The sequence below is a fragment of the Phoca vitulina genome, unplaced genomic scaffold (assembly GCF_004348235.1).
Source record: "Phoca vitulina isolate PV1807 unplaced genomic scaffold, GSC_HSeal_1.0 scaffold7, whole genome shotgun sequence".
Classification (NCBI taxonomy): Eukaryota; Metazoa; Chordata; class Mammalia; order Carnivora; family Phocidae; genus Phoca; species Phoca vitulina.
Window position 1 is genome coordinate 63,905,075 of NW_022589710.1, and position 24,531 is coordinate 63,929,605.

Consider the following 24,531-nt stretch of genomic DNA (forward strand, 5'->3'; position numbering starts at 1 on the left):
AGCGCCGGCCCACAACTCCCGGCATGCGTGGGGAGGCGGTGCGGGCTGGCGCGGGCTCCGCCCCGCTCCGCGGCTGCCCCGCCTCTCCCGCTCGCCCTCAGCCAATGGGAAGGCTCTATACTGCAGTGTGTGACGGGGCCGACGCCGCCGTGGAGTTGCAAGTCGGCGAAAGCGGCGGGAAGTTCGTACAGTGCAGAAGGCGGCGCGTCTCCGGCTCGGGGTAGGGAGGCCGCGGGCGGCGCGGTGCGAGAGCGCGGGCGCCGAGCGGTGACCGCGGAGGGGCGTCCGGGGGCTGGGCCGGCGCTGGCGCCGGGCGTCCGGGCGGCCGTGACCGCGGGCGGCGCCGCGCGGGCGTCCCTTCCTGCAGGTTCCCCTCAGGCCCAGCAGCGGCCCCGGCTTCCTGCACCTGCCAGCCGCCCCCCCCCCCCCCCCGCCTCCGGCCTAGTTGCTCGTTCTCGCGCGCTCAGACCTGCCTCGCGTCCTGGGCACTCGGGGCCCAGTCTCAGGGCCGGGGGCCGGGGGCCAGCAAGGACCGACGAGGTCCCTCTGGCATCATGAAGTTCACATTCGGGAGGGGAAACACCGAATAGAAGCAAGTGCTACAGTTTGCAGACCCCGAAAAGCTCCCTTGAAACCAGGACAGGCGATCGTAGGCCAGAGTGATGGGGGTGAGGAAGGGCATCCCAGAGGAGGTGACGTTTGACTTGAGAACCGAGAGGGGAGAGGGAGCCTGCCCCCCTGAGGATAGCGTTCCAGGCCCGGGAACCTTAGGGTGGGGGACTGTCCCCTTACCAACCTGTCTGTCCGGGTCAGGCCAGGTAAGAGCTTGCCCTGGAGGGCATGGTGCAAGGCGGGAGAGCTCCGTGAGTCGTTTATGCTGTAAGGGATTTCGTATGCCTTCTCTCTCCCTGGCTGACACGGTGGCACCCTTTACTGATGCAGTTGTATCTGAGGGCAACACATAGTTTTTCCTGCTGCCGAAGTAGTTTTTGGTTCTGGTCTCAAAGCTCTTAGGTGATGTAGTTAAAATCGACGGACAGCACCAGAGGCGTTGGGCTGAGAGGCAGACACTAGGTTCCTGTTGAGGCCATCCATTTTTCTAACTTCTTTTTTGTCAAGTCACTCATTTTTGTTTTTTTTTGTATCGTCTCTTCCCTTTCCCTCCCCCATCTTTTTTTCTTGGAACAACTTGGAAATACCAGTTTTGCTGTTGGGGTGGCGGTTTTAGGGAGCTGTTGACGAGCCTCATTAATCCATCCTCCCTCCCTCCCTCCCTCCCTCCCACCCTTCCTTCCTTCCTTCCTTCCTTCCTTCCTTCCTTCCTTCCTAAATTGCCTATCTTTTGAGTCTGAATTCACAAGAGGGAAAGAATGTCACTATTTTTCAGAGTTCAGAATCAAAACACCTTTTTATCATATGCTGAGCATCTCTTTGGGGAGAATTTAATCTACAGTTTTAAAGCAATTTCAGAGGGAAGCTAGGGTTCTTTATATAATCATTTTATTTAGATTATGCTGTTCAAAATGGCATGTAGTAATTGGCATGTAGTAATTTCTGGATAGATAAGGTTATGTTCATCTATCCATAGAAGGAATGTAACTTAAGTAGTCACCTAATAATAGCTTTCTCTGCTGAAGCGATCACAGATGGTTATTCTCTGTGCATCTCAACATTGCTGATCCGATTCTGTTTTAATACAGAAAGACAACTTGAATTTAATAACAAAAAACTTGTGTGAAGTATCACTGTAAATTTAGTGCTAGTATCTGGTACAGATACCAGGTTTATAGTGTAGTGGCTTCTCGTTTAGTACTGCAAAAATTATGAGAGGTTATTTGTTAAACAAATGGGATAATGGAGTAATGTGTCAAGCATAGAACCTGGCATAGAATAAGTTACTAAGTGCCCAGGAAATGGTTCTGTGGAAAGCTTAGGCTAAGTTTTATTCCAGGATGCAAGTGTATATTTAAAACCAGCAGTACATTCCAAATGTTGACAGACCCTAAAATTTCTTAAATAGGCCACTTTTTTTTTTTTTTTGTATTTGAGAACTAATGTGAAATAATAAATATGTAAGTGAATGTCTTAGATGTCTAGAAAAGAAAAAATAAGAGTTTATTTTGATAACTGTATATTTTTGCCTTAAAGTCATCCCTAATAAGATACGGTGTACCATGAATAGAATTTTGAATTGAAAAATAAAATTTTGAAAGGATTTTTGATATGAAAAATAAAACTCACTGGAAGCTTTAAAATTTACCTTGTATCAAATGAAGGATGAGTCCTGAATTTATGCAAATGTGCAAATGCTGATAACACCATATATCAGGCAGTGAACCTAATGGGAATTAAGTGCTGCCTCTGTGTATGTGGGTGAGGCTTTCATGCAAATTGGTTTTGGTGGGTTATGAGAATGGATTGGTACCCGAATAGGACTGGAGAGTATTTTTTGGACTGGTAGGATGTTTTCCACGCTTGCCGAGGTTATTTTTCAAAGTGAGCAGAAATAGACTCATTTATTCACCAGATATCATGTGCCTGCCTACTGTATGTCAGGAACTGGGCTAGCTGGTTATAGTCTCTTCTTGCCATTGGAGTGTTGTGTTTAAACACGTTTTCTTTGTTTTAAATTAATAGAGGTCATTCTTTTTGATTTCAGTTGTCTAGCATCCAGCGCACAACAAGTCAATATATGTATAGGACACATTTGAAAAACTACACCGTTATTGATAAATTTAGAAAATTTGGAATTTTTAATAAGGATATAATATTAGTTTAGAAAGGTGACAGAACCTGACAAAGCACTTAGCTAGGATATGTTTGTATTCTAGAATACGTTTGGCCCCTTGACTGAAACTCCTGTGAATATGTTCCTCCTTGGCATTGTAAATATGAGAAGAGGGCTGCGCCCTTTAATTTTTCCCCAACTTGGTTCCTGAATGCTGTTTACCTAGCACTGAGGTTGCTATTTTGAAGTAATTTCATGCACTTTCCCAATTCCTCCTGCCCCAGCTCTCCCAATGTAGTCTGTCATCTTTGCACTCAAACCAAGCACAGTCTGCTACTCTTCTTCTGGATGACATGGGCAACCCTTTTGAAAAGGAACACTCTAGAGAGCCTAGAGAGGGATGAGGTGTGCCCTTCCCTCCCAGTAAGAGTTAGATTTTTAATATTCATCAATAAATACTAATGACAAGAAACTACTTAGTAGTAGCATTCTCCAGTAAATTTATTAAGAAATTTGTTAGTCACAGCATCTTTGTCAACTTGGAAAAACACAGTGTGAATTTTATTGTTTCTTTAGTCTTTATGTAGATACATGGACTTTGATGATTCTTTGCAGTAATTCCTGCCTCTCCATGGGTTTCTGGCCCATTGGATGGGAACCAGTACTCTAGGATTTGAAAATTAAGATAGACACTGTTAACACTGGCTAATATTTAGGGGGAATATTAAATATATGCACATACTAAGATATTTACCAATAAAGCCGTATACCTTAAGTGGGATGATGTAGTAGGTGGAGTCATATAATTAAATTGCAAGGTTATTAGGTGGGAGATTTAAGAGCGTTCTGTCCTCTACCTTTTAAACAAATAGCATATTTTATTGGAAAGAAACATTTGTCTTAGGACCTCACTATCTAGTTGGTCCCACAAGGGACCTAAGAACTGGAAAGTCGTTAGGAACAAGGACAGCAGCACCCCCTGCCTCCCACTCTTTTGGGGGAAGTTAGAGTTCTTTCTGTGCATTTATTTCATCTCTTTGTAGACTGGCTATCTTGCTGCTGTTTGCACGAGGATGTCTGCTCCACAGCTAGCTCCTTGTTTTAAGAACCCAAAAGAGATTCCATTATCCATCTTTGTCATTTATATTTAAAATTAAAAAAAAAATCATGAAGTTAGAAATTTTACAGCTAACTACAGCTTTATTTCAGATTAATTGCTTTTCTCCAATTGTTTTACCAAGTAACAGCTGAACAAGTGCCATTGTTTGATGATACTATGTATAAATGCATTGTGAACACATTTCACAATACTAAGAGTTGGAAAGTGCTGTTAAACCTTCAGTCTTCATAGGCTATGGCTGGAAGACGTAGAAACAAACTTGTACTGTTTCTGTTGGCAATATTGCCTTTTTTCACTTCTTACTGCAGTTTATAATATAGCAACAGAGCTAGCAACAAAGGGATTATATCTAAGTATACATTTTTTTGTTAAAGGTAGTAAGGAAAAGTCTATTATTTGGGAATCAAGATAAAAGTTTTAAAAAATTCATTTTTTTTTTTTTTTTTTTTTAGCAAGCTAAGCTCAGGTTATAACATTTTAGAGGTTTAATCTTACTGGTTTTTCAGGCCTTTAGAAAATATTTTAGAAATTGTGACTTTCAAATTTACATTACCTCTCATGCTGCTGGTAGGAATGTAAAACAGTACAGCCACACTCTGGAAATGAGTTTGGCAGTTTCTTAAGAAGCTAAACATATACTTAACAATTGTACTCTTGGGTATTTATCCTAGAGAGATGAAAACTTATTCACAGGAAGACCTGTACATGAATGTTCATAGTAGCTTTTTTTATAATAGCCAAAACCCAAAAACAACTCCACCTGTCCTTCACTGGGTAAATGGTTAAATAAAATGTGGTCTAGCCATATAATGGAACACCCACTCACAATAAAAAAAAGGAACAATATTGTCGACATGCGACAGTTTGGGTGGAGCTTAACGGGCATTGTACTGAGTGAAAAAAGCCAATCTCAAAAGGGTGTGTGACTGTATCATTTGTTTATATAGTATTCTTGAAGTGATAAAATTGTAGAAATGGAGAACAGATCAGTTTCTGTGGGGTTGGGGCTGGGGGTGGTGGTGGGTTAACTCTGAAGAGGTAGCACAAAGGAGTTTCTGTGTAGTAACAGTTCTGTATCCTGATTGTTGTGATGGTTACACAAATCATTACATGATGAACTGTCCTAGGACTATACATAACACTCATAAAAAGGATGTAAAAACTGAAATTCGAATAAGTAGTTTAGTTACTAATACTGTATCAATGACAATTTCCTGGTTTTGCCAGTAGTACTGTGCTTGTCCAGTGTATGGCTCAAGCACATTTTATTTAACCGTTAACCCACTGAAGGAGCTGTGGATTTTTTCTAGTTTTTGGCTATTACACATAAAGCTGCTATGAACATTCACGTTCAGGTTTCTTTCTTTTTCTTAATTTATTTGAATATAGTTAATACAAGGTTACATTAGTTTCAGGTGTACCAAAGTGATTGGACACATGTATGCATTCTGCTACCTGCGCCGCAAGTATGTAGCTGCCATCTGTCGGGATATATCGCTGTTACATTATTAACTATATTCCTTACTTTGTCCTATTCCTGTGACTCATTCATTCCATAACTAGAAGCCTGTGTTCATGTACAGGTTTTAGTGTGAATATGTTTTTATTCTTATAGGATAAATGCCTAGGAGTGCGAATGTTGGGTTGTGGGGTAAGTGAATGTTTAACTTAAGAAACTGCCAAACGTCTCCACTGTAGCTGTGCCATTTTACAGTCCTATCATCACTCTATGAGAGATGCAGCTTCATCACATTCTCGCCAGCATTTGGGGTTGGCAGTATTTTTTATGTTAGCCATGATAATAGGTGTGCAGTAGTATCTCATCGTGGCTTTAATTTGCATTTCCCTAATGCCTAATGATGTTGAACATCTATCTTTTTTGGTATGTCTATCTTTTTTGTGACTTGTCTGTTCATATCTTTTGCCCATTTTGTGATTGGATTTGTTTGTTTTCTTACTGTTGGTTTTAGAGTGTCCTTTGTATATCCTGAATACAAGTGCTTTGCCAGATAAGTGATTTGTAAATATATACTCTCAGTCTGTGGCTTGTCTTTTCGTCTGTTATACTGTCTTTTGTAGTCCAAAAGTTTTTAATTGATGAAGTCCAGCTTATTGATATATGGTTGTGTTTTTGGCATCATGCATGTGTCAGAATTCTTTTATCTAATCCTAGGTCAGAAAGATACTTATAATTTGATGCCTTACATTTAGATCTATGATCCATTTTGGGTTAATTTTTGCACAGGATATGAAGTTTAGGTCTTCGGTCTTTGTTTTTCTTTTCCTTTTGCCTAGGGATGTCCAACTGTTCCAAAACCATTAGTTGAAAAAACTACCCTTGCTTCATTGAATCATATTTTACTTTTATTAAAAAAAATCAATTGGCCATACACGGTAAACATCATACCAAAATGAAGATAGGAAGTGAGTGTGCAATGAAGTATGAAAATTAATACAGATTTATGAAAGTATGACATGGCTTGAGTCTTAAGTACGTACAAATTTGAGAGGAGTGGGAAAACATTTTAGAGAATAGCATGAGCAAAGACAAGTCCTAGGAAAAAATAAGAACTGGCTCTCTTAGGGAGCAGGTAAGTGAAGGGGAGGAGGAAGATGAAAGATAGTTGCTTTATGAATATAACCATTGGCTAGATTATAGAGTCTCTAATTGGTTTCATTTGCTCCTGCGGTTCTTGAGCAGGAAAATGATCCAGTAGAAATGGGCATTCATAGAGGTTGTTGTAGGCCCCGTGTGGCGATAACAGGTTCACAAGGAAGAACGGGGTATAACCATAGCCCTTGACTTAGCGCTTTGTGTCAGGATGTCTACTGGAAAGCTCGAAAAGTGGTGTAATGTCGGTATTAAGTCCCTAGTATTTTCTAGAAGAATCATGGTAGATTTCAGACTTTTGCCACTGTCTTTGGCAAAGAGAACTCTGCTGCACTTCCAAACTCTTTCAAATTAATACTACTTTCGGTACATTTTACATGTGGGAAGAAGAGTAGTTTCTATTGACTCATTGTTGACATGGTTGACATTTCTTCTCAAGCCTGAAGGTCCTCGAGGTGAACAACTTAAATGGTGAAAGCATAAAGAGTTAAGAAATTGGTCTGATGAGGAAAGCTAATGGCACCGCCTTTATTTAATCATGGCAGGGAAGAGTCTCGGGTTATTCAGTCAGTGTGTCCTGCCGCTTTTGTATGAAGAACTCTACAGAGAATGAGGCCCAGCAGTCTTTCTAAATTACTGAGGGCTAAACAAGGACACATGTTCCAAATTGCAGCATTTGGGATGAGCCTTAGGTCAGAATCTGGAAGAATTTCCAGACAATAATAACATTGGATATTTCACGCAAGCAATCTGAAAGATCTTTAAGGCCATGATAGGAACCTCCATGTACTTTGGGAACATTTTGTTTTAGTCAGGGGGATGTGACGGGGACAGGCCTTGAATCCTCATTTGTTAATTTTGTGACCCAAATTACTCAGTTTTTGTTTCTTAGCACTCGTTTCATTTCTTGATTTCTTTCTCTGAACAAATTATACTTTTTTCCCCCTATTCATCTGTGGGAATCTCTTGGTTTCTGCTTTCTTGCATTTAAAAGATTATCTTGGATATTGATTGGACTTCTGTCATTTAAAAAATAATCACCCAACAAATAGAACTTAATCTCAGGCAGACTGCTAAATATCAATGCATTTCTGCTTTCTTACTTAGAACATGGAAAAGCATGTCATCCCATTTTTGAAAACAATGATGACTTCTTGAGCAAGGATTTACTGCCTAAGAGATCACCGTGACGTGTGTTAATGAAAGATTGGCAGTGTGAAAAGCTTTAGCGCGACTGCTTGTCTTCAAAGTACCTTTCCTGTTTGATTTAATTTCTTTAGTCTGATTCTTTTCTACCAGTCTAGATCTTTTTTCCAATGAAATGTTGAGATTGACCAAGAATATTTCTTTTGTGATTGCAACCCTTCAGTATTATCACAGAGATTTTTTTTTTCTATGCAGAAGAGCAAGCTCTTACAGTGCTATGCAAGCTGCCCATTTAAAACTATCATTGCTTGGCACCTATGCCCTAGTGACAGTTTGACCAACATGTGAGCAGGCACACTGCCATCCTGACAGATGGGCGGGAGTATAGGCAGCCAAGAAACCATGTATCTGCATCTAGTGTATTTGTTAAGGGCAGGATTCCCAGTCGGGGATGTTCAAACGTCTGTCCATCCTGAGCTTTCACGCCTATGGATAAAGGGATGTCATCATTAATTTCAGCTTCTGACTGAGATTCCGTGGGTATATAAGAGCTTCTTGGCTCTTACAGAAGTAGGCAATTGGGGACAATCAGGATAATTGTTCTCTCCTTCATCACAAGACTACTTCAAATAATCCTTTCCTCTTTCTTCTAGCCAGCTAGGTTTGCAGCGAGTACAAACCTGTTCAGACATTGTCCCTATACTTCTAGAATATGTGCTGCTTCATTTGTTTTCCAGAGTACAAAAACCTTGGAAGTCGTTTAATGTTTGTGCTTTGGACAGCGATGTATGTGATTGAAGTCAGGTAGATCTGGGTTCAAATGTTAACCCCTGTATGACATTACGGCCACCTGATTTTACCATCAAATCAAAGTAAAATAATATCTATCTCAGGGTGGCTGTGAGAATGAACTGTGAGATGTGTGTCTGAATTACTTGGTATAATGTCTGGCCCACAGTAAGTATTCATCATTACTACCATCATCATTGCTTTAACATACCTGAGGGTATTTTTCTCTGGAGAATTATTTGAAACAGGAAATCTTCTTTCAGCTCATCCCCCACCATTTTTGAAAGTCATGTACTGAATATTAGCACGTTGTCTGGTCTATAATGGAATGCTTCCAATGACAGGGAACTCACTACCTCTAGAGCAGGTTTTTCACCCATGGCATTAGTGACATTTTAGATGGGTCATTCTTAGTTGGGGCAGGGGGTTCTTTGAATTCTACGATGTTTAGCAGCATCCCTGGCCATGGGGACAAAATCATCCCAGATTGAGAATCACTGTTCTAGAGACAGCCGATCCTGTTTTTAATCAAGTTAGCAAGCTTTTTCTTATATTGAGTGGAAGTCTTCTTTATTGTTTCTCCTACCCAATTCTGTCTTTTGGAGACACTTAGAACAAGTGGTGCTGTGTTCTGTATAATGTCTTTTCAAATACCTGAAGATGATCATCAAGTTTTCTCAATCTTCTTGAGTTGAGACATCTCCAGTTCATTAGCTATTCCTTACAAGGCATGATTTCATGTCATTGCACCACATTGATGGCTTTCTTTTGATTTAATTCCATTTTTAAACTGTAGTGCTTAGAATTGAATGCAGTACTCTAGGGCTGGTTTAATTAGTAAAAAATAGAGTCGCATCTCTTGTTTAGTATTTTCCTTCTATTAGTGTAGGGAAGAATAATACCTTTCTTCTACATACTTTGTTCTTATTATCAGCTATATAATAGCTTTGATGACTACATCATACATCAAACTTGGGTGATGTTGAGTAGATATGTCTAAGCTGTATCTTCTTCATCCTGTTCTCAGGCATTAGTTTTGGGGTCCAACATGGGAGCTTATGTGTATCCTATTAAATTTTTTTTTATTGGATTTAGCTAACTGCAGTATTCTTGGTTGACTTGGAAGTTTCTTTTAAAAGAAGTAGGTGATGATGCTGTCAACTGAGATTGAAAATACAGGAGCAAGGGCTGTGTGTTTGCATGTGTGTGCATGTGTGCATGGAGATTGAAAAGGGGATTAAGATGGAAGCCTGGGGAACCCCGATATTAAGAGGCATTTACGAGAAAGGAAGGAAGAAAGGATACCAAGGGAGGGGTGGGCAGAAGGTAGAATGAAAATGAGAGGAGTGTCTTGGAGGCTGGAGTGACTGTGTGAAGTACTGTGGTAGATACTTGAATACAAAACGAATAGGACGTGGTCTGCTTTCTCTGCACATTTGTATTTGCCCTGTCATTTAACTGTTCAGTTAATGGCACTACCTAGTCAGTTATGCCTGGAAAATTAGTCGTCCTCAGTTCTTCACACTCTTGCATCTATTTGAATTACCAAGTTCTACTGATTAAAAAAATTTTTTTTTCTGAAGTATAATACACATACTGGAAAAAGAGCACAAATATTAAGGATCTAGCTCAGCAATTTTTTTTTAAACAAAGTGAACACACTGAAATCACCACCACCCAGAGCAAGACATTCACTATTCTAGCACTCCAGATGCCCCTACTGTGCCTCTTTCCAGTAATTACTCCCACCCGAGGTAACAACTAGGCTGACTTCTACTATTATAGCTTAGTTTTGCCCACTAAGTAGAATTTTACCATATCTAATCCTTCTTACCAAGCTTCTTTTATGCAGCATTGTGTCTGAGTTTCATCTTTGCTGCATGTAGTTTGTTGTTTTTTTGTAGCTTTGTTTTTCTGGTTATCTGTTACTGCATAACACACCACTCCAAACTTAGTGGGGGAGAACAGCAACCGTTGTATTGGCTCATGGATTCTGTGGGTTAGGAATTTGGTGGGCATAGCTTGTCTATGCTCTCTACGGTGGTTGTGGTCTAGAATCATTTAGAGGTTCCTTCATTCACATGCATGGTGCCTTGGCTGGGATGTCTCAAAGACGAGGATCATCTGGGATTGTTGGCCACAGCAGCTGCATGTGGAATTCTCCACTAGGCCTTGGGTTTTCACAGCATGTCGGCTGGGTTCCCAGAGGAAGCTTCCTGAGAGTGACTTACCCTTGAAAGTCATATAATGTCACTCTGCTATACTATTGGTTGAAATAGATACAAGAGGATTCAAGAGGAGGGAACATAGACCTCATGTCTTTCTGAGAGAGGTGTCAGAATTTGTGGCCATTTCTAAGAGTCATCACAAATTATATACCACAATTTATCCACTGTATTGCAGATGAATTTGAGTAATGTCTACTTTGGAGCAGTTATGAATAATGCTGTTGTAATAATTCTTGTTCATATCTTTTGGTTCACATATATATTCATTTTAGTTGGGTATATAAGAGTAGAGTTATTTGCCATATTGTGTATATATCTTCAGCTTTGATGGATAGATATTGCTAGACAGTTTTCCAAAGTGGTTGTACCAATTTATACTCCAGCTAACAGTGTATGTGAGATCTAGTTGCTCTGTACTCTTGCCTCTACTTGGTACTGTCATTTAAATACTTAGATTTTTTTTTTTTAAGATTTTATGTATTTATTTGACAGAGCAAGACACAGTGAAAGAGGGAACACAAGCAGGGGGAGTGGGAGAGGGAGAAGCAGGCTTCCCACTGAGCAGGAAGCCCGATGCGGGAATTATGACCGAGCGGAAGGCAGATGCTTAACCGACTGAGCCACCCAGGCACCCCTAGAATTTTTTTTAACCATTCCATATTTGTGTAGAAAATCTCAGTGTGATTTTAATTGGCATTTCCTTGATAAGTGATTTGAGCACCTTTTCATATACTTGTTAACCGTTTGGTTATCCTGTGTTGCAGAGTGACTGTCAAGTCTTTTGCTCATTTTTGACAAATTGGGTTGTCATTTTCTTATTGAAATATTGGGGTTTGTATATATTCTGGATATGAATTCTGTGTTGAATATATGAATTGTAAAAATGTCTTCCCATCCTATGGCTTGCCATGTCACTCTTGTAACGTGTCTTTTGATGAACTAAAATTCTAAATTTTAATCAATTCCATCTTACCAGTCTTTGTGGTTAGTGCTTTTTATGACCTGTTTACTTTTGCTGCCCCACAGTCATGAAGATTTTTTTTTTTTTAATGTTATCTTCTACTGGGTTTATTATTTTACCTTTCGTATTTAGGTCTGAGTGTCCAGGAATTGATTTTTGTTTGTTGTGAGGTAGGGAGGTCAAGATCCTCTCCACCGTCCCCCCCCAATATGTTTATCCATAGGAGTAGTAGAACGTAGCATTGGGTCAGGTGGACACAGCTGGAAGTTAGGGTTCCTATATTCCTAGCCTTAACCTAACCTTTCATGCACCTTCTGAACTTGGGCTTATTATTAAACCCTTCTGGCCTCAGCTTCATCTGTAAAAGGAAGGATTTGAATGAAATGTGTTCTGATTTTCATTCTAGCTCTGGTTTGTTAGATCATTCTATCTAGTTCTACAGTTTTATTTAGGCTTGTTAGACTCTCCTTAGATCTGAATTCTATCTGATGTATTCATGATACCTCCCAGCTTTCTGCTATCACCAATAGTGATGAGTATGCCATTTAGATCTTCATCTAAGCTACTGATGAAACGCAGCTTTTTTGATCACGTTGGCACATCACTGCCCAAACATGGTCTTCTGATCTTCTTGGTATTTTTTGTCCCCTGCCAGGAACTCATTATTCTGTTTTCGTAAGCCATGGTTCAGGACACCAGTTCAGTTTTTGAAAGCCTTTTGCATATACTATTCCTTATACTTGTCCCTTACTTTAGTTTCTACTTGAACTTCTAAGAGTCACAGATACAGTGTAGAGTTTCATGAATCATCAGAAGTTGTTTGTGACCAGCGAGTTCATCTAGGCAGTCTCCCTCTGGAGCATCTTACATATGTGCTTCTGGAAAGTGGCGTACCTTTGAACACCAGGTTTACACACTATAATTGTGTCCTAAGTAGAGTAGTCAGGAACCACCTGGATGACAGAACAGGAAATCTGTTGTTTGCTGGTTCCTGTGTGTTCTTAGAGGCCTGCTTTGGGGTAACTTCTACCCTTCTTTCAGAAGGTAAAGTTTTGTTTCCATAAAACAATATAACTCCAGTATAGCTATATTGTTCCTTCCTTTATTATCCTTGATACCACATTTTTCTTCTCATTAACTTCTTTAAACACCTTTATTGGGGATATAGTTCACATACCCTACGATTCACTCATTTAAGGAGTATTGTTCAGTGGTTTTTAGCGTCTCCCGGGGACTGCAACTATTGTCATAATCTACTTGTACAATATTTTCATCAACCTTAAAAGAAACCTCCTACCCATGAGCAGTCACTCCATTCTCTCCTCACCCCCCACAGCCCTAGGAAACTATTAGTCTGCTTTTGTCTCTATAATGCCCATTTTGGAAATCTTACATAATTGGGAGTTGTAAAATATAGGGTCTTTTGTAATTGGCTTCTTTCACTTAGTATAATGTTTTCAGGTGCATCCATGTTGTAGCAGGTGCCAGTACTTCATTTCTTTTTATTGCTGGGTAATATCCCATTGTATGGATAGATGGCATTGGTTTATTCATTCATCCGCTGAAGGGCATTGGAGTTGTTTCCGAGTTTTGACTATTATGAGTAACACTGTCAAGAACATTTATGTACAAGTTTTTGTGTGGCTGTATGTTTTTATTTCCCTTAAGTATGTACCTACCAGTAGACATGCTGTGTCATGAGGTTACTCTATGTTTAACTTTTTAAAGAACTGCCCAATTGTTTTCCAGAGTCCCCTGCACCATTTGACACTTTCAGTAGCACTGTGGGTGGGTTCAGATCTCCAAATCCTCACCAGTACTTGTTATATTGTCTCTTTTTGTTTGTATCTTTGTGAGTGTGAAGTGGTATCTCACTGTAGTTTGGTTTGCATTTCCCTAATGATTACTGCTGTCAGGCACCTTTTTGTGTGCTGTTGGCCATTTGTACATCTGTTTTGGAGAAATGTCTGTTTAAATCCTTTGCCCATTTTTAAATTGGGTTGTCTTTTTATTATTGAGTTCATTAGCCTTTTAACATTCAGTTTGATTTATTTTCAGCTAGAAATATTCTTTTGCTTTGGTTTTCTTTCCTTTGTTTTTCTTTCATTTTGTTCAGGGACCATTCATTCTTTCTGTAGTAAGGGAGAGGGTTAAGGTGGTTTTCAAGCCTTTTGCATTCTCTTGGCAACAGCTTCCCTTGGCAACCTACATAATTGTGGAATACCTTAGACTGGAAAATGTACATCTCCTGATTACTGGAATAGATCCTTTATAGTTCATACTGGTTCTATTTTTTTTTCCAGTTTAGTAAGTTTATATTTTATTTTTTCAGTTTGATAAGTTTATATATATATATATATATTTTTTTTTTTTTTTTATAGTTCATACTGGTTCTAAAATGAACCATGCTTCTTTCTCTACAAATCAGTAGGTAAAACTCCTGGCTTAGACTTCAATCCAAGTTATTTTACAGGTGAGGAAAAAAGACCTGGAGAAGTTGGACCATGTCTAGGTTCACAGCAGGTAGACCTGGAGCATAGCTTTAATTCACTCCATTCTTAAGAAAAATCTGTTGGTTTCTCACGAGGTGACAGCTTCGTGTTAGACTTGGGATACCAGGGTTAGACAGGGTCCCTAACTTCCAGATTCTCACAAAATATGTCAAAAGAGAGTGACATATATGCAATTAATGGTAATACAGTGTCACGGTGTTGTGAAATGTGGGCAAGGTTGTAGAGTCTAGTGCTCTTAACACCACTCAGTGCTGAAATTTGCACTTTCCTTTCCTTTAGATTTTTGAGTAGTTGATTTTGTCTGGACCACTTAGTAAAGAACGGTAACAAGAGTGCCATCATTCAGATGCAGAGATTGCGGAAGAAACTGACCTTTGCATGTTTGGGGTTTTACACTGGAATCTGAAGATAGTCTCATCAAGTACAGTGTTTTTATGCATATATTATTAATTGTTTTTTCAAATATTCTGCAGTGATTTATTACATTGTTTTTTCCCTGAATTTGTCAATATTTTTTTATTAAAAAACAACTAAAAACTTCTTTCTGAAGATCTTTACATCAGTGATTTATTTCATTACTTCTTTTGTTCTTTTGATCTTTGGAAGTCATTCTTTTTATTCAGCAGAGCTGGGCTGGGTATTTATAGTAACATGTGACTGTATTTCTGTTTTATCTTTTATACTGTTTTAATGGCATTTGTAATAGTATTAGATTGTAATATTAAAGCATATATTTTACCACCTTAAGACTTCTTGTTTTGCAAGTGATTTATTCTGTAGTATGTGCTGTCTTTTAATGCTTGTGTTAAATAACAAAAAGGCATTTTTGCAGAAATTTTATTTTCCATACATGTGTTTTGAATCTTGGTCCTGCTAACTTATTGGTTGTAAAAGCCATGAACAAATTATTTAACTTCTCTTATTCCCAGTTTTGTTATATGCAGTCAGGATAATGCCACCTATGTTTCATGGTTATTTTAAGAGTTAAAGATAATGTGTTTAAATTAGCCAAGATAGAGCCTGTCATATAGGTGCTTAATAGTGAGGGTAGCTATTGTTATATGTTAGTTCATTCATAGATAAGAGCTGTAATTAATGGTTGATTATTTCTTGTATAGATTCAGTCATCCATATTTTTACTCATTTAGGATTATTTGGGCAAAAATAAATGATCATACTAATGTAAGAACTTCATGTCAGTATTCACTTTCAGTTAATAGTCTTTCAGATTGTATTGCTCTTTAAAGACTGACCTGGGCTTTACATCAAAACACAAAGGTATGGGCTTGTCTGCAAATGTAGGCATTGAGAGTTGTTTTTCTACATAGTCGATTGCTCTGTTTTTAATTTGAGGCAGTGGCTGGGCTGACTTGGGCAGATCCTGCTGTTAAAAGAGCACAGGCAGATTCCAAAGTGACAACAATGGAAAGAGCTACTTAGTATTTTATGTAATACAAGTTCTTTTATTATTTATGAAGAATTCTTTAAAAATGTTTTAATTGAAAAAAAAAGTTTTAATTGAGGGGTGCCTGGGTGGCTCAGTTTTTAAGCGTCTGCCTTCGGCTCAGGTCATGATCCCAGAGTCCTGGGATTGAGCCCCGCATCGGGCTCCCTGCTCAGCGGGAAGCCTGCTTCTCCCTCTCCCACTCCCCCTGCTTGTGTTCCTTCTCTCACTGTCTCTCTCTCTGTCAAATAAATAAATAAAATCTTTAAAAAAATGTTTTAATTGAAAAATAACATGCACACAATAAGAAATTTAGACCGTATAGGAGGATAAAGAATGGAAACTAAACCTACCACAAAGGCATTGTTGCTACCAATTGATTATATAGGATACCAGTAATATGCTATATATATACATGGTACATTGTTGCACAAGTCCTGCGAGTGCTAATCATATATATTCGAGCATATGCAGCGTACATTTTTCACTTAACTGTATCTTGTAGACTGTTCCATATTGATGTATGTAGGTTTACCTCATTTTTTAAATTGCATATTCATTCTATGGATATGTCATCATTCACTTAATAAGTTCCCTTTTGATGTAAATTAAGGATGTTTCTAGTCTTTTGTTATATTATGCTGCAGTGAATATCCATGTACATGTTAACCTTAAAATACATTTATTTTACTGGCAGAAATGGATGCATTCAGAAATAACAGAATTGTAATTCAGGACAAGGCAAAACTGTGGCCAAACCAGAGGCTGGTCGGACAAAGGAGAGGAACGTTTTACAGAGAAGCCAGAGGAAGCTGGGAGAGGGTGTTCTGAGCGAAAGTCCACTGGAGAGAAGCAAGGGTTCTGGGTGCTGAGGTTTCTCAGGGGCTGAGCTGGGCCCGAGATCTATTTCTTGTGGGAGGTGCAATGTACATCTTTCCCTGTGGGACCTGTAATTGATGGTTCTTTTCTGTTGGCCATTCTTCTGCTGGGTCTGTAATCGACAGTTCTTCTAGTAATTGATGTTGAGTGGTCTGGCTCCCCCTTCTAGCCTCCTGACTCCACTTTAGTGAGGTTTCCCTTCCTTAATTTTCACATACATTTGACAGGATGTGAGTGTACCTATAGGACAAATTGCTAGAAGTGGACTGAGCCATAGGGCGGTGTATGTAACATTTTGGTAGCTAATGCTAAATTGATGGGCCTCATACTCCTACCAATCCAGTGTATTTTCTAACTCTTTGAATTTGGCTAATCCGATAGCTTAAAAATGTGATTTTAATGATAAGTGTAACATTTTGATAGCTAATGCTAAATTGATGGGCCTCATACTCCTACCAATCCAGTGTATTTTCTAACTCTTTGAATTTGGCTAATCGATAGCTTAAAAATGTGATTTTAATGATAAGTCTTACTGTAATTTTATTTTGCATTTTATTAATGAAGCTGAGCCTATTTGCTGTTGATCTTTAGGATATAGTGTTAGTGAAAGAAATCATGGTGACAGACAAGGTATATAATATTTTACCTCTTAACCTAAGACAGAGATGATGCAGATAAATGTATTTTATTTGTTGCTTAAAAAGAAAAAACGAAGGATAAACTAAAAACTAACAAGAGCAGTTACATGGTGGGAAAGGACAGGAAGGCTGGAGAATGAAAGCTAGACTTCTGAACACACTGTGTGTTGTTTTGGTTTTGGAAATGTGAATGTTTTACAAAATTATAAAGATTCAAAGAGAATATGTATCAGTTAAATATTTAGGTTAATGTTGTTTGGAACCAAAGACTTTAACAGAGAATAGAGACAAATATAAAGGCAAAGAAGTTCAGCAAAAACCCTATAATCCTAAGTTTGAACAGGAAATATCAATATAAACTTGTATTTTCTCTTTGAAAAAAATTCTTCCAGCTTTGTCCACTCAAAAGATCTAGAAATAATGACAACTTGGGACCAGTGAATATCATTGGGCCCAGATTTTGGTCTCTAATCCATTTTCCACTAAAAGAAGACAGGCTCTTTGTAGAAGTGATTAATTTTAGGTTTGGGACAGGAAAATGAGCCTGAGGAACCTGGAACATCTTATACTAGAAAGCAAGGAGAACGTCCAGGACTGTTGGGGTTGAATCAGAGGGATATGGTGGCCAACCCAAGGGCTTCCAGTGTTCATGGCAAAAGAGAAAAGAGCAGCCCTGGCTGCAGAAGCCTGACATCCATAGACAGGCCGTGTCCTCCGGTTAAATGTAAGCAGTCTCACGGAATACCTCAGACGGGGTTTCACTCACATTATGATAAAATGAAACCAGGCACAAAGCCAAGGTCTCTGTGTTGTCCACAAAATTCTTGACCAAAATGAGTGATGGCTGCTTCTTTACCACTTACAGCCTTATCTTCATTCTAGTCTCCCCTCCCTGACATACCCAGTCATAGAATTACCCCACTTTCTGACATCCAATTTAGGGAAGCTCCTGCTTCCTTAGATCCTCCCCCAAATTACCCAGCCAGAGCCTGAATCCTATAATAGATTGTTTTTAACATTCTCTTACCGAGCCACCCTAGTGTTGTTCCCTGTGGAATGTGTTCTCCCAACTGGTTTCACTGTAGGTGTGTTCCTGGTCTTCACTGAAGGGCACTGACACCAGATTGATGACAGAGCAGTTTGAGCAACAACAGTAACAGAAGGTGTCGGGGAACACATTCAGTGACAGTAGAGGGACCCAATCAGCAAAATTCACAAAGGGGGAAATTTTACAAGACAAACGACAAGGGAAGGAAAAAAAAATAAAAGAGGGAGGTGGCATTTGTCCATTAAAGAGATTCAAAGACACATCCACCAGATGCAGCAAGTAAAAAATCAGCTATAAGGAGACACTTCTTGAGACAATTAGGGAGTCTTTAAACTTGTTACTAGATGATATCATAGAATGATTGTCAATTTTGTTAGATGTGATGATATTTAGTGACTGTATTTTTAAAAAAGTAACTGTTAGAAGAATTTGCGTATGAAACGATATGATATGTGGGGTTTACTTTGAAACCGTCTGCAGGGGTAAGTGGATCGGGTATGGGGAAAAAACAGATTGGCCTTGTGTGAATAATTGTTGAAACTGGGTGACATGTATGCAGGAGTTCATCATACTGCTTCTCTACTTTGTATGGATTTGAAAATTCTCCTACTAAGGAGTTTCTAGAAGCCTTTTGTATTTTTTTTTCTGTGAATTTCCATCTGCACCTTACTTCTCCATTTTTCTGTTGGGTTTTTGTCCCTTTTTTTTTTTTTTTTTTTTAAAGAAAGGAATCTTTACTAAGAAAATTAGCCTTTTGTCATGTTTTATATATAGTTTTCATTTGTCTTTCGGGTTTATGCTACTTTTAACCTGTGGAGAATTTTTATTTTGTCAAACAGTATGGCTTGACTGTTTTATTTTGTTGTCTCGAAAAACCTTCTTGTCTCTGGGACTCTTTAAAGTTTTTCTTTTATGTTTTCATGAAGACTTTTTTAATGACTGAAGTACACTTCTGATATGCTCGGACTATTTGGTCATCCTAATTTACTTTGCAAGTATTTAGAGCTATTCTCCCCTTGAGCCCTGCCACAAGAATATATAAGGAAAAATGTTGTGCAGTTGCTATCCTGTGCAGATTTAAATGTGAACACCCAGAGAATTAACTGTAAACAAAGTTTGGTTGTTAATTTTGTCCTCAAATAGGAAAACTAATGGGAAATCTATCGTTTACAAAATTGCCAAAACATGCTAAGTGCTGTATAAACATATTAACAGTATAGTTTAACCTTTCCAATTTTAGAACAGTTTCAGTGTTTGCTTAACATAGAGAAGCATTTCCTTGTAGCTCCTTTCGTAGGGCCTATGGGTCACCTCCCTTTGAAGTCAGCATCTTCAGACTTGCTCCCCTCTTAGATGTCATGCCTTTGTATGGGCAGAGCAGGAAGTACCCAGGTACCCAGCATCTACTCTCTGTAGGACGAATGAATGTTACTGGAATGTCTTCTTCAAGGTTGGTTCCTGGAGACCTGTTAGGACTCCAGGGATGGATCTTCTAACCATCACCTCTAAAGTCAGAAAGAGAGGTGCACAGCGAGACCTCACCGGAACCTTCGCCTTTCCAGGGAAGGGGTGGCGCGAGGCCTCCTGTGCTTATGTTTGAAATTGGACCATCCTGTGTATTCTCAGTTGAAAATTAATTCTGCAGTTAGTGCTCCTCTTTTAGAACTTTTAGAAATCATTTAAAGGAAATTAAAGTTGAGGAAGTACACTTGATATACTGTATTTTAAACATTTTATTCGCTGTACCAAAAAATGTTATAGTGTAATGTAAATCAGTTTCCCACTACAAGTAGAAAACATTCTGACTAGGAAGAAATTTTTCTTCTCTGAAAATACCCACTTTCTTTCTCAGAATTAGAAGCGTGAGTCTTCACCTAGTTCTTTCCAGCGTAGGTGTGAAAACCTGACTAGTGTGACAATTGCTTCCAAAGATGGTGTCACAGTTTGAGTTAGCTTAATGTTTTTCAGGAATAAGCCTATGAATTTATAGGATCATTATCTCTGGAGGTTCACTTCTGTATGCTCATGGATTGTTGTGCTGTATTTGACTCTTGTTTTGTTAGTGTCCCTACAGGTACCATACAGCCGGGAAGGCTTTTCCTACTTAAATTGATACGCCTGGTTCTCAGAGTGAGACCAGGGGGACTGATTGATTGGGTGCCCCTAATAGGAACTCACAATTAACCTTCCTTTGTCACAGGTTTTTATGTTAAATGGTATTGATAATAAGTATATTTTTATTCTATGGATATCCTTACAGTTCAGTCTCAACCATAGGATTTGTGGGGATAAAAAAAGTAAGTATATGAAGACCCTTGGTATGATTGGGAAGAGGCTATATAAACTCAAGATGCTGTATTTTATTTTTTAGATGATTTCTTAGCAGTAATCAAATGCATTAATCAACTTCTGATTAGCTGGCTCATTTGTAAGAGAATTGTCTTTAAATATATTGCTTTCAAATTGTTCCTGATGTAATTTAGCAAAAGAGGTGATGAAGTTCTTTGTTGACCGATTATCTCTTGTTTGCTTTTATTCTTTGACTTACTGTAGTTTGGCAGGAAGCCATTTATACCAAAACATGTAATTACTTTTTAATCCCAAATAAGTTTGAAATGTAAATGAATGATTTTTGATCTGGGATATGAGGGGATGGGAAAAGGGTGGTTTTTTTGGGGGGCTCCTCTTGAATCATTCATTCACTAATTTCTGTTTTTTTCCAACTTCTGAAATGAACTGGAGGGAGCTTTTATTGACATCCTCTTATACAGTAGAGTTGTGTGTAACAGAGCTAGTATGTGGAAAATGAGTGACTGAACGTAGAGAGGAACATGTGCCGGCATATCTAGATTGGTGGTCCAGTCCGTGTATCACCTCTGTGTGGCATTTCAGCACATGGATGCCAGGGCTCTTGTGGAAGAGGCCCTTTCTGGTTTCAGAGTTCTGCTGGTAATTGCCATGCGTAGCCAGGACTCAGAGCTGCTGCCATAGACCATGATACTTACGTAATTCAGTTTATAATTTTGCTCTGAACTTGCTGGCGCTCATTGAAAAAATGAGAAAACAGGAGCTTCAGAGATCTTGCTATCTTAAAAACTTGCACCCCACTGGAAGAGGCACTTTGTCCTTGCCCTGAAACCAACAGAGTTTGGTTCTGTAGATGTCTACAACTGCTCACTGTCTTTAATAAATAGTTTTATCAGAGGATTCAGAAACATTCTTGACCTGGAGGGCTTTTTATTGATCCTTGTTTGAAGCTGATGATATAAAAATCCTAACCATATGAAGGTGTTTCTACATGAAGCTAAATGCAGCTTCTTGAGGCCAAAGGTTGCATTTTATCCATGTGCGTTTCCAGCTCCAAGCATCAGTTTCTGGCACATATTTTGGAGGTGTTTTATAAATGCCTTTGGAATAAAGGAGTTCAAATATTAAATATTCTGATTCTGGTGAACTAAATTGTTGTAAAGATAGAGCTTAGAAAATCTAGAGTAAGAGATGATTAGCATGTTTCCTAGACCATCTGTCACTAATTTCAATTGTTTCTGCTTGGCACTGAAGACTTGTTTGGGGGGTGGGGGGACGGTAATGCATGTAAAGTTTAAAAAAATCTAAAAAACCTCTTAGGTTATTCTGTACCCCTCTGTTTGGTGGCTAAAAGTCAGTGCAGTGTTTAAAAAATTGACATTCTTATTATCTAGGAAGGATTAATGCAGTCATTGGTTTTTCCAATAGCAACACCATTGTAATAAGTGGTAGCTGTTTTTGTTTTGCCCCCATCCAGTATGTTTGATGGATTCACCAGAGCTAGCCTTTGAAAATGTAAGCCAAAGCATGCTACTTCTCTGCGCAAAACCTTCCCAGGATTTCCCATCTCCCTGAAATCCAAAGTCAGTGTCCTTACAGTGAGTGGCCTGTGTGTTGGGCGTGACCACCAGGCCTGTGCTCTTTTATATCTCTGACATCAGCTAGTGCTGTCCCCTGGCGGATTCTTCTCCAGCTGCACCCACCTCCTTGCCACTTTGGCTTCCAGAACAAGCTGGCCATACTCTTGCCTTAGGGCCTTTGCACTTGCTGCTCCCTCCATGTGGGATGCTCTTCCTCTAGACGACTGGCCAGCTTCCCTCACTGTGTTGCAGGTCTCTGCTTAAGTGTCATTTTCTCATAAGGCTTTACCAGATCATATTTTACATTTTACCCCCATCCCCCTCCCCTCTTCCTACTTTATTTTTTCCCTTAGCACTTATTACCATTGGACACTGAGCATGTTTTAATTTTTAACAGTTTCTCTCTCTTAAATTTAAAAAAGCTTAATGAGGGCAGGAATTTTTGTCTGTTCACTGCTTTATCCTTGTGTTCTAGAACAGTTCTGGCACAGAGTATGCTCAGCATAAATATTTGTCAAGCAAATGAATTAATGAAGCAGGCACTATACATTGGAATAATACAGAATGGCATGGAACTCAGTATTATTTTTATTTGAAATTAGAGGTGTAGCATGGTAAAATTTTTATATTTCCTGTCAAAAAGTTACAAACCGTTCACTCTAATAGCACTACTAAATTACTTATATAAAAATTAAAGGGAGAATAGGGCCTCGTCCTAGGCTCTACTTTTTAGGAATGGAAACTGACCCATTACAAACCCGTTCCTACCTTGAGGTGATGTTAGTGACAGAGGCACCACAGAAGCACTGAAGGTTTTGAATTTATAACAGGCTCACCTAGTTTAGCCTATGGATGGAGTGGATTCTGAGAATGAAATAACATACATTAGCAAAAAATATCAAACATGGGAAAACTTTGGTGAGAAATAGGTCAATGGGAGGAGAATTCTTGACTTGTGTTCAGAGTATGATTTTTATTTTGATTGAAGTATTGTGAATTAAAATGCAAGCATAATACATGTCCCCAAATCTTGTAAAAGTATGTTTCCCCTTTTGCTAACATCAGAGTCCTGAAGTGGCCTGTGGGGCTCTGCTTAGTGTGTTCCTCCCGTGTTACCTGGCTGTCCCCTCCTACTTTCCCCTGCTCCCCCCATGTTAGCCACACTGGCGTCCTTCTTCTTCGGTTGCCTGGCGTGCTCCTACCTTAAGCTCTTTGCACTGCTTATCCCTCTGCTCACAGTATCCCCACAGACACACCACCTGTGAGTCTGCTCAGATCTCACCTACCTTCTCCGTGAGGCTCACATGCCCCCTGCCACCCTGCTCTCCCTGTCCTCTAGCCCCCTGATCTGTTACTTTCCTTTCCTTTTTTTTTTTTTAAAGCATAGCACCTACATTTTATAAAATATTATATAACTTACCCATTATGTTTGTTTGTTTCTTTTCTTTCTAATATTTTTTTCTGCAAGAATATCTGTCAAAAGAGCAGGACCTTTGTTTTGTTCCTTGAGGTTAAGTAAGTATCTAGAACAGTGCTTGGCACATGGCTTATATTCAATAAATATTCATTAAGTGAGTGAATGAATGAATGTAATTCATACAATAAATTCACATAAGTCACAGTTAGCCTTTATTTATGACTGTGATAACTAGTAGATTTCTGTACAAGCATACCTTGGAAATACTGCAGGTTCCGTTCTAGATCACCACAATCAAGCGAATATTGCAATAAAGCAAGTCAAATGAATATCTGGGTTTCTTAGTGCAAATATAAGCGTTATATTTACACTGTTCTGTAGTCTGTTAAGAGTGCAATAGCATTATGGATAAAAAACCAATTATATACCTTAATTAAAAAATCTTATTGCTAAAAAATGCTGTTGTCTGAGCTTTCAGTGAGTTGTAATCACTGATCACATTTAACCATAATAAATAAAATAATAATGAAAAAGTTTGAAATACTGCAAAAATTTCCAAAATTACGCAGAGACACGAAGTGAAAAAATGCTGTTGGAAAAATGGCGCCAATAGACTTGCTATGCAGAAGGTTGCCACAAACCTTCAATTTGTAAAAAAAAAAAAAAAACACAGTATCCATGAAGCGTAATAAAGCAAAGCGCAGTAAAAGGCGATAGGCCCGTAATTAGCATCCGTAAGGACAACCTTTGAGATAATACCACTTGTAATGCTTTTCCAATTGTGGGTGTGCACATGCGCAGGGGAAGGGTGATTCCATAGTCACCAAGAATATATTGGTATTATACTATTTCTGTTTTACCTATTGGGTCTATAAAACTCTTTTCATTCTTTTTTTAATTGTGGGGGAAAAATAACAACAGAGAATCACAAAATTTACCACCCTAACCATTTTTTAGTGTACAGTTCAGTAGTGTTAGGTATGTTCACATTGTTGTGTAACCAGTCTCCTGAAGTCTTTTTAGCTTACAAATGTGAAACTGTACCCATTAAACAACAGCTCCCCTCTTCCCCCTCCCCTCAACCCTGGCAACCATTCTATTTTCTGTTTCTATAAATTTGAC

At 38.9% G+C, this 24,531-nt stretch overlaps 1 protein-coding gene across 4 annotated transcripts in view; it reads left to right on the forward strand.

Moving 5' to 3' along the window:
* Positions 1-24,531, forward strand: part of VRK1 (VRK serine/threonine kinase 1) — a 148,184-nt gene that overhangs the window by 62,339 nt on the left and 61,314 nt on the right. The window contains exon 1 of one of the 4 annotated variants that reach the window (XM_032405892.1): positions 136-220. The exons of 1 other annotated variant lie outside the window; for it this stretch is intronic. The gene's annotated coding sequence lies outside the window, so the exon portion shown is untranslated. 2 more of the 4 variants (XM_032405895.1, XM_032405894.1) reach the window with 2 other exon arrangements.